Consider the following 11,390-nt stretch of genomic DNA (forward strand, 5'->3'; position numbering starts at 1 on the left):
CAGGAATCATTCTCAATGTTTGTTCGTACTGCCATGTGAGTTAATATTTTTAATTTTCAGTTTCATGCTGTGTACATGCTGTGTTATTTTAGAAATAAAAAAAATAACATTAAAATTTTCACTTCCTTCTACAATCATGCAATTTAAAAACATAACTAGGTACTATCTTTATTTCCGGGTTCGTTCTGCTTTTAATTCTACTTCGCTTTCTCTCCTTTCTGTTCTGAGTGGAAAGGAGAAACATTTTAATCAATTGCATTGTACTACGTAGACTTTTATTTGGTTTCGAGACAGGAGAGTCAAGTGTAATAAATGCGTTGGTTAAAAAAAAAAGGAAAAAATTCCGACTTGAATTTTTATTTATTTTATTTTTTTTGCAATACTAAAACATGTAATTGTTCTGTAAGTTTTATTTTAAAAGAAATATTTCTGCACCGGTAAATTTATTGCTTTCTAAATTATTTGTTTGAATTTATTTTGTTTAATTTTCCTTTTTCTTTTTGTACTTTATCATTTACACACATATGGTGCCTTGAATAATGTAGTTGGTAAAATTCAACTGCAAGTTAAACACTTCTAGCTTTTGAGGGGTTAATCCTCAGTGCGAGTGATACTCAAAATATAATTATTTATTGTTTAAGTTTTGTACCCAATCATAGCTGATGGAACGAGAGTATGCTATCCTGTGGATAAATTAAAGGGTTTTGTTGGAATTTCTGTGCAGATTTACGAGTTCAATAGTAAAATTCCAGCATTCGATAGAAAGATTCCTAAGTTCGACAATATCCACTCGTAGAAGGCTAGAGGCTCATCGATTGAAAGATTGAAATGAAGATGAGATCATTAGTCTGAATAATTCAAATAATATGAAGATAGTTCGTGTTTACTAAAATACAGCATTTATAATTTCAATAACAAGATTATTTGATAACTGGAATTGAAGGCTACATAATGTATCCACAAGAACAAAGGAAAACAAAGGAAAGATTCATCACCACGGGCAGCTTAAATACATAGATAGGCTCACGTATTATATTTTCGTATATCCGTTTATCACATTTCATACACATTAAATTTTCGTCCGAACATGTAATTAATCTGATATAGCGATGTTATTGTTGAATAACTGTTCGAGATTATTACAGTGACTTCAACTACAAAACATCAACTAAAGAATCGGTTAAATTAGGCATCTTAAACTCTATGTTATGAATTCCCGAGTTTTTGTGAAATCGATAGTATAGATGGCAGATAAAACTAATAGATAGTGTATATTGAAGTAAAAAATATACACTGACACATTTGGTATGTTTACCTCTGTGGTCTGAGTTTCCTGTGTTTCCATGAAATCGTAAGTATCGATGGTAGATCAAACTAATGTATAGTGTATATTTAAGTAAAAAAAAATATACCGACACAATGGGTATCTTCAGGTGTGTAGACAGAGTGACCCGTGTTTACGTGAAATCAAAAATATCAGTGGAGGAACAAACTAATATACAGTGTATATTGAAGTAAAAAATCTACACAGGAACAGTTGGTATGTTTAGCTCTATGGACTGAGTTTCTCGAGTTTTCGTGAAACCGAAACTATCGATAGCAGATCAAACTAATATATACTGTATATTGAAGTTAAAAATTTACACTGACACATTTGGTATTATTAGCCCTGTGGTCTGAATTGCTCGTGTTTTCGTGGAATTGAAAGTATCGTTGGTTGGTTGGTTGGTTGGTTATTTTTGTTTTACGACATATCAACTCTTTCCAGGTTATTTAATGCCGAATCCGGTGATCTTGAATATATTTTTTTTAATAGTATATATTTGTTTTTTGCAAGTCGGTTTCTATTTAACCCATAATTGGGATCCTTACAGGTACTACCACTCCGGGTCAGAGTGGACCTGGGAGCAATGGCAATTAAAGGGTGGCTCCACACTCCCCAAGGCCTGCAAGCTGGGGCCTCACCATCGGATATAGTTTAAGGTCATACGAAAGTATCGATGGCAAATCAAACTAATATATAGTGTAAAATAAAATAAAAAAAGTACAACGTTTTTTTTCACATGTAATTGATGTTTACATACAATTACACTGCATACATGTTTTTCTACTGTTTTCAGAGGATGAGAATTGAATGGTAGTTTTGCTGTTTCACATGATTACAATAACCAATCAGCTATCGCCGCTTCATATTAAAATGTTGCTGACGCTAAGGTCATACTTCTTGTAAACAATCGAACCGGAGACTCTAAGTCTCTACTTCCAAGTAATATCTATCATGAAAATCATCTGAAAGTTATGTATATAGCAGAGATGCATTGAGATTAATTCTAGGATGTAAGTAGACGAGAAAAATCAATTTCATATAATTGATTCGTTTATTAATAAATCACCAGAAAACGGCAAGAGACTCAGATAAGTTAGTCAATCACTGAAAATGGCGGAGAAATGTGTAGTCCAACAATTCGACTCTTTCCGAACGACTGAACAGAATTTTATAAACTCTTCCTGGTGTCTGAGACAAAAGCACACATTAGAGAAAGAAGTCGAACTGGTGTTGTCTACAGAGAATATACAATGCAACAGAGAGCTTAGAAATTACAATTTTAAATGCTAAAGATCAAATAGCAATTCGTTTCACAAACGCATGCCATAACAATAGAATACTTTGAGCATTCTACCACGCATCAATTCATTCATGGTTTTAATCAAAGGAACCCAAGTTAAAGTATACAGCTTTATGAAAGCAAAACCTTTGATATCTTTACAATTCATTTAATAATGTCTAAAATTACCGCGACGTATATTATCATTTCTGATCACACACACACACACACACACACACACACACACACACACACACACACACACATAAAAACACACTCACACATAAACACACACATGTATTTATATGTTTGTATGCGCGTGCATATGCGTGAGTATGCGTGTGTTTTCTTTATAAGACTTTTTTGTCTTTTATTCTTTCTCTCGACCTATTCCAGGAGTGCATTTTGGCTGTAATTAAAATTAATACATTGGTGATTAGAGCTCAAATTATATCAGTTAATACACACTCTACCCTTGTGCGATTTAGTTCTATATTAGTAGATATTTTTGCTCGGACTAACTTGTATGATTACGTATAATTATTACAATAATTAATTTCATGAGTTACGTGAAGTTTTCCGACATGCCTACTTATCTATCTGCAACTATCATGACATAACATAGTACATCTATATTCTCTGTAACGTACTCTGCTACAACGTGCTAGGTCTTCGTGTGTAAACCTAACAAATAATAACTCTAGTCCTATTTTTGTAACAACATTTATTTCCAGATACATTCCAGAATAAACCGTCATCGTGCTCCTTCTATTTGGACGATGTGAAAATCGCCACGAATTGGCTAAACCAGGAACAATTAGTTGAGTTAAATAATACTCCGGTTTAAGAGTACTAAAATATTGTAATAGTAATGTTTTATGAGATCTTTTATTCAATAAATATCATATATACAAAGGTTGTAAAAGCTATTTATACCATAGCATGTCGAAGCATAATGTTTCTCGTCAGAAGAAAAAGTAACCAAGTCTACATATCTAGATATTTGTGACATCTAGCATAAGTTACATTACCTCAGAAATACAAAATAAAATAGAATAAAGTTAAAGAAATAAAAATAAAAGTCAAATAGTACTTTAGAAAATAATAAAATGCAAGGGAAATAATAAGCTGCTTTATAACTAGGGGTTGGAATAGCAATAAAAGCAATCATATGTGAAGAATAATACATGAAATGTTGGTGTGGGGGGTGTGGTTAATACAGAAAGATACAGAAAACACAGCCAAACAAGTAAGGAGATGATAATAAAATATAATAATACGACAGCATATATAGATGAAATACAATAAGAAAAATAGAAAAAAATTTATATATTAGCTATATAGATTAGATTGAAATCTTAATGTCCAGAGACATACATGTATAGAAAGTAAAGATAAAAAGGAAATACACCATATATAAATATATATTAATATATATATATATATATATATTAATATATATATATATATATATATATATATATATATATATATATATATATGCGTGTGTGTGTGTGTGTGTGTGTGTGTGACAATTAAGATACACAGCATCTTCCTTGTTTTATCTGTGCAGGGAATACTCAGACTAGATCGAATTCGTGTTAGCTAATCGATACAATTTATTGCTATTCCCGGTATATATTTTCATCAGCAAATGGTCAGGTTTCATTCAGACAAGTTCGATTGATTTCTGTTTCCTCTTCTATTGTTCTGTTTTTTTTTTATATGGAAGAGCCTTCTTTTTTAAAATATGTCAATTAATAATTGAGCTTATCTTAACATATGTGTACAACTTTTTTTTTTTTTTACAAAAGGAGTTACCACTTATCAATCTCCGGAGACCACTCGAGAATGAAGGTTAATGAGTGTACATTAGTCAATGGGACAATATCGTAGTAATCGTTCGTAGTGGAAATTTAGTAAATTGGATTATATAAGAGGATAGCTCATCAATAATTTGTTTAAGTTGGACTTGAAGGTGACCATATTGTAGTTAGCTAGAAAGCCGGGAAATGGAAATAAAGTTCTACATTCATTAATTTCTAAGAGAGAAGCTTTGTTAATGAAATCTACGTTTAGGTTTAGGCACGGATAAAGAGTGGGGGAAATTATTTATAGAGGTTTCAGTTAGAGGAGTGTTTTTAGTAAAAGTTTGGCATGGGAAGACCATAGGTTGGAGCTCAGACGAGTACTTGCCATGAAAATAACGATATAGTAGAAGCAGGCTTGCAACGTCTCTTCTATGGAAAAAGATGCTGTAGAGAAGAAAAAAGAGGATCCCCCAATAGGCTAGAGAAGTCTATTTTGAGCTCTGTCAAGCCAGGATAAGATAGTTCTAGCAGCTTCTGTTTGTCTGGCAACAACTATTTTGGACTATTTTACTTGTGTAAAGGTAGATAACTGCAATGATATATCTACTAAAGCGCTAGGATGATCTAATCATTTTTCCAGCGACTTTGGCAACATATTTGATATATATGTTCCATTTCAAACCAGGAGTAAAGATCAGACACTGAAACTTGTCAAAACATAGAGCCTCCTCAAGATGAGAGCCATTCATTTCAATTAATGTCAAACAGGGATCAGAGCGTTGATGATGTAAAGACAGAAACTTAGTTTTAAATGCATTTAAATTAACTAGCCACCCCTTCTCCATTTTACCATATGATCAAGATCAGACAAGAGAGAATCAGAGAGAACTTATTTACGGTTTTGCCATAGATGTTACTGTCGTAAGCATAAATGTCTACGAATGATGTGATGTTGAAAATGATTGATATAGATCAGGAAGATAGTTTAGCTCAGGATGGACCCCTCGAGAACTTCATCATTATTACTGTTACGTTCTGATTTCCGCCCATCAACAACTACTCTTATGAACCTATCAGAGAGAAGTGATTTAATAATTGAGAAGAAATTTTCAAATATATTGTAGCTGGTGATCTTGTGGAGTAGACCTTTGTGCCATATCCTATTAAATGCCTTTGATATATCGAGTAGTTTCCCTAGAAAGGAATCTCCATCGAGAGATTCGCTAACCCTATGAGATATAACTGTTAGGACGTCTGTTATAGATCTTGCAGACAATATTACATGCCACGGAGGAGGTTATTTTTTCTAAGGTAGTTGGCAACTTCTCTATTTAACACAGATTCCAGCAGCTTACTCATGACACACAGGAGACTTATTATTCTGTTATTACTAATTGTAAATATTTTTAAGTGGAAATAGTTAAAAAGCATTTCATCCCTATCATTTAGTAAATTATCTTTAATTAGGAATGTTTTAATAGAAACTTTTTCATTTAGATATGAAAAATTGTGCAACGCCGAGACGAACGATATCTTCAAGATTTTTTTAATCTTGTTTTAATTACTATATCATTTTCCTTAAGTGACAATAGGTGTTTTTATATGGATGTACTCTTGTTCTTATTTGGGTTATTGAATAATGTTTTATGTCTTCTATATAAAGCCTCAGACTTATATATACATATATATATATATATATGTATATATATATATATATATATATATATATATATATGAGTAAAAATATGAGAATATGTTTATGACGATTCAGCTAAACATATTTTCATCATCAGGCTAAAATAGTTTAAATTAATGTTCTTGTGTATTTGTGTATGTATACGCGGTGTTTCTGAATTTTTTATGAGTAGTTATTCGTATTATTTGGATTCATCGGACTACTGTTCTCATCTTGAGTGTGATTTTCACAATGTTTCGGTCGAGATATGTCTTGTCGAACTCGTGATTGTTTCTGTCGAACTCGGGAATTTGGATGAAATTTCGAGCAGAAACCTTTATTTATTTCACGAGAATAGCATGCTCTTGTTCCGTCAGCCATGACTGGATAGAGGTCCTAAGTAATTCCGACACGGAGAATTGAATTTTCAACATTCAGGAGAATATAACTTTTACAATAGATTTTTCCTAGTATTCTTACCACTGCACCATGGGTCTTTGCGTACAACTGCGAAATACTTAGGACCTCTATCTCGTCATGGCTGACGAAACAAGAGCGTGCTACCGCCGTGAAGGAAATAAAGCATTCCGTTCGAAATTCTGTCCAAATTCCCGAGTTCGACAGAAACATTCCTGTACGATAAAATACATCTGAAGAAGGTCAATGGTTACATTGAGCGAAACCTTATGAAAATCACACAAGATAAGAGCAGTACTCCGATGAATTCAAATAATGCGTATACACATAGCTAACAAATCAGATTCATTGCCATTCCTTTATTCGAGTTTATGTTTTTGTTAGGCGATGGCTTCTATTAAAAAATGTTTGGGCAAATATTGCTTCCTCTTCTTTTGTTCGTTTTGTGTACGGGTGAATGTGTCTACTTAATAGGTGATCTTATTTTTACACATGCGTTGTTTTATAGCTTTTCAGTCGCGTGCAAGCGACTCTATGTCACTCCGTCGGTCCGTCTGTCGGTCGGTCGGTCGGTCGGTCGGTCGGTCGATCGGTCGTTCGGTCTGTCGGTCTGTCCATAACACTTTTGTGCTTGACCTTTTTGGTTAAGATCAAAGGTCTGTTGTTAACAGATTTGTTAATTAGGGTACAGTCCTAGGTCGAGGGAGAGCGGTAGAGAAAATAAAAGTAGCTAATGTTATGACTACATATAACTTCTCTATATCTCATTCCCTATCACAGATGGTTAAGTTCAAAACCCGTTTCCCAGTCCACCAAGAACAACACGCATCACTTCTATATCTGTTTCTGACTACAATTCCCGATGACTGTGTAACTGATGGCCACAGCTCACTTGGGAATGCCGATCATATAGTGGTAATAGTTGAAATAGCCCTAAACGTTAGAGCGAAAACTGAAGAGCCACTGCTCAAAACAACGGAATATTATAAAAAGGCTGACTGGGAACCCATCAGGTATCTCAGCAGGGACGCCCCATGGCAAAATATATTTTCACTTCCTGCTGAACAGTGCGCAAATGAGACCACTGAATGGTTCCAAACAGCAATTGAAGCACATGTTCCCACACGGAAATGTTATAGCAAGCCCCACTCTCCCCAATAGTTTACTTCTACTTGTGCAGCCGCCATCGCGCAAAGGCAGCATGCATACCGCAAATGTAACTGACATAAGTCCAGTTAAAACACACAGAAGTATATAGAAGCCAGAAGTAACTGTAAGAAAGCTATAGTGACAGCTAAGAGAGAATTTACTGAAGCCACCACAGAAAAAAAAAAACGCATCGAAGCACAGAAATTAGGGATCTGCGACTTCTGGAAAATCTACAACAGTGTAGTAAATAATGGGCAATCAACAATTCCCCACTATCCAACAATCATGAGGCTGTTTGCTCTGCAACTGAGAAGGCTAACATGCTTGCCAGTCGGTTTGCATCCAACTCCACACTGGACCCTGCCAGTTACCCCCTCCCTGACTTTCCTTTGCGGACGGATGCCACACTGGACGATCTGAAAATCACCTCTTCTCAGGTGCATGCTATCATAAAAAATCTTGACACTGCAAAAGCATGTGGACCTGATCTCATCCCAGCTGTGCTATTAAAAAAGTGCTCCGTCGAAGTGGCTCCAGTTCTCTCCAAACTTTACAACAAATGCCTTAATGAATATTGCTTTCCTGCCTGCTGGAAAACTGCTTCTGTAGTAGCAGTTTTCAAGAATTTTGGCGAAAGAACTGACCAAGTAAATTATCGCCCCATTAGCCTCCTCCCACTTTTCGCCAAAATATTTGAGACCAGAATTAACCAAGCTTACAGATGCTAAACTTCTGACTGACAAACAATATGGATTTAGACAAGCCCGTTCAACAGCAGACATCCTAACTGTAATCTCAGGACTTATATACCATTCACTAGACAAAGCGGCTTTTGACAGAGTATGGCATGAAGGTCTTCTCAGGAAAATAAGACCATATGGTATCACTGGAAGAATACATGACACAATTAAATCCTTCTTAGATAAGAGAAAAATCCGGGTTGTCCTTGAAGGTCGTACATCTAAACAATACGATACAAATGTGGGAGTGCCTCAGGGGATCTATCCTGAGATCTCTGTTATTCCTAATATTCATAAATGACCTCCCTGACAAAATTGCCTGTGAGATGGGTATATATGCTGACGACACCACACTCTATAACAGACACGACAGGAAAACAAATGAACACATATCTAAAGAAATGGCAAAAGCACTACAGGATGACCTCCGATCTGTAGTGGAATGGGGACAAAAATGGATGGTCACATTCCATTCTGTCAAGACAAAACTCGTTTCCTTCAATAATTACAAGAAACCTTCTCTGCCACCAATAGCAATGGCCAATGACTCTTTATCTGAACGTACATCCTTTAAACTCCTTGGCCGAACGCTCTCAGAAAACATGAGTTGGAACAATTACATCGAGAGGATCACCAGGACCGCTGTGAAGAAATTAGGTTCTCTCTACCGTGCTAGAAAGATACTAACGCCCGAAAGTATCCTGTACCTCTATAAGGCCACTATTCGCCCATATATAGAGTATTGTTGTCATATTTGGGCTGGTGCATCTACCATTAGTCTCTCGCTCCTAGACAAGGTTCAAAAGAGTCGTCAATCTTATAGGTCCTGAACTAAACTTCAGCCCCTGTTACATCGACGAAATGTTTAATGCCTTTGTCTTTTCTACAAGTACTTTAACGGTGAATGCTCTGACGAACTGCAAGCACGTGTGCCCCCTCGACGTAAGTACCCCCGACAAACCCGACAAGCAGCTAAATCCCACCCCTTCACAGTAGAGATCCCTAGATGCAAGAGAGCCTTCTACTCCAGTAGTTTCTTCCCCAGGACAGCTAAACTTTGGAATTCCCTGGCGGGTCCCTGCTTCCCTAACTGTACTGACATGCAGAAGTTCAAGTGCAACGTGAACCGACATCTTGCTGCCCAACTCCCTATACAGTACCCCTGATGCCCATGTCCCTGATAGTAGCCCCCTACAAGAAAGTGACAATATGCTTTGTTTGAAGTGAAAATGTAAAAAAAAAAGATGCTGTTCTTAATTTTTTAAGCTTTTCTTGGCTTTTTGCCCAAGATAAAAGTGTAGTATCTCTTCCGGCAGATACTGCAAGCAAAGACCGTATGATGGGGCAACCCCACATATAAGACCTTGATCAGTGTAGAGGCGACCCTTCATACCAATTGTCACTATCCAGCTCCTCTACTCCCCGGAGAGTAGGTCCCCATTTCCCATTCACTCCTCACATTAAAAATCGGCCTTGTGCCTAATTTGCTCGGTGGGGGAGCAAATAAATACCGTTTTCTTGGCTTTTTGGCCAAGATAAAAGTGAAGTATCTATTCCGGCAGATACTGTAAGCAAAGACCATATGTAGCGGCAACCCCACAGATAAGACCTTGGTCAATGTAGGGGCAACCCTTCGTACTAATTTTCACTATCCAGCTCCCCTACTCCCCGGAGAGTTGGTCCCCATTTCCCCTTCACTCCTCACATTAAAAATCGGCCTTGTGTCTAATTTGCTCGGTGGAGGAGCAAATAAATACCCCTTTCTTGGCCTTTTGGCCAAGATCAAAGTGTAGTATATGTTCTTACTACATGCTGTACTTATTGTGATATAAAGTGAGGGAACACTTTTCTGTATTAATTTAATGTAAAATGATCACCCACTTTACAACCAGTCAGTCTCAAAGCCATTCAATTCATTCTCAAGATCATTCAATTCCAATTATATTTTAAGCATTCAAGTCATTCTTAAGGTCTTCAATTCATCCTTAAGTTCATTAAAGTCATTCTAAGTCATTTACTTTTTATTTATTTAAGTAATTTTAGGCCATTTTTCGGTCATTTTAGTTTATCTAAGAATTTCATGCTAATCCTACATTCACGCATTCATTTATTACACGAGAGCACGCGACTAATGGCTATCGGCCTTGTTACGTAAAACATTAGTTTAACATTTTACGTTACTCATTTAGACATAATCTATACTGGTCGTCTAAATTGTTAGATGCATTAACCTGTTATACTTTTTTTCTAATTCTACTGTTACAGCTTTTTTCTTTATTATTATCTTTCTATGTCAGTTATTACTTTTTCATAATAGTGATTATTGCTTTATGCATTTTTGTTATTATATCTCCATTTCTCAATGCTCTTTTATTGCACCCATAATTATCATTTGTATTGATTCTTTTAAATAGTATAAAATAATTAGAATATATTAATAAAGTAAATCCAGAATTATATTAGTAATCTATAAAGTGTATAACAATAATGTGTATATAAAAAAAATAAATATTTTTTAATTTTATATAGTTTTTAATAAGTGCAAAAGAATGTTAATATATAAAGAAAGTACTGATTATAAGTAGTACACTGGATTCATCTGAATATTTAGGAATACAACATTGGCAAATTAAAAAATATATATGATTTTTTTAATTTGGAGACAGAGACGAATCTCAATAGTAAACAGACATTTTTGATAGCGTGGATAGGTTAGCAAAATTAATCCAGAGCAGGAAAGTAGATCTAATATCTGGTACAAAATTTTTCTTCTAATAAATTAAGGGAGGGGGTGTTTGATCAACTCAGTTGGGGACCAGATTTAATACACTGTTTTATTTTAAATCTCCAAAACAGTGTTTCATGGTAAACAACTGATGATCCTTGAAATAACATTAGGACTATTGTGAATTCGAGAAAGCCAGTTGATATAGCGATTACAAGTGATTAAATGACTTACTAGCTAAATAGTTTTCCATCAAATGATAAAAAA

At 35.2% G+C, this 11,390-nt stretch overlaps 1 pseudogene; it reads left to right on the forward strand.

The window, feature by feature from the left end:
• Positions 1-10,153: 10,153 nt before the first annotated feature.
• Positions 10,154-10,280, forward strand: LOC145284200 (U2 spliceosomal RNA; annotated as a pseudogene).
• Positions 10,281-11,390: the final 1,110 nt, after the last annotated feature.

This window comes from Euprymna scolopes, chromosome 8 (genome assembly GCF_053919585.1).
Source record: "Euprymna scolopes isolate OS-2025 chromosome 8, ASM5391958v1, whole genome shotgun sequence".
Classification (NCBI taxonomy): Eukaryota; Metazoa; Mollusca; class Cephalopoda; order Sepiida; family Sepiolidae; genus Euprymna; species Euprymna scolopes.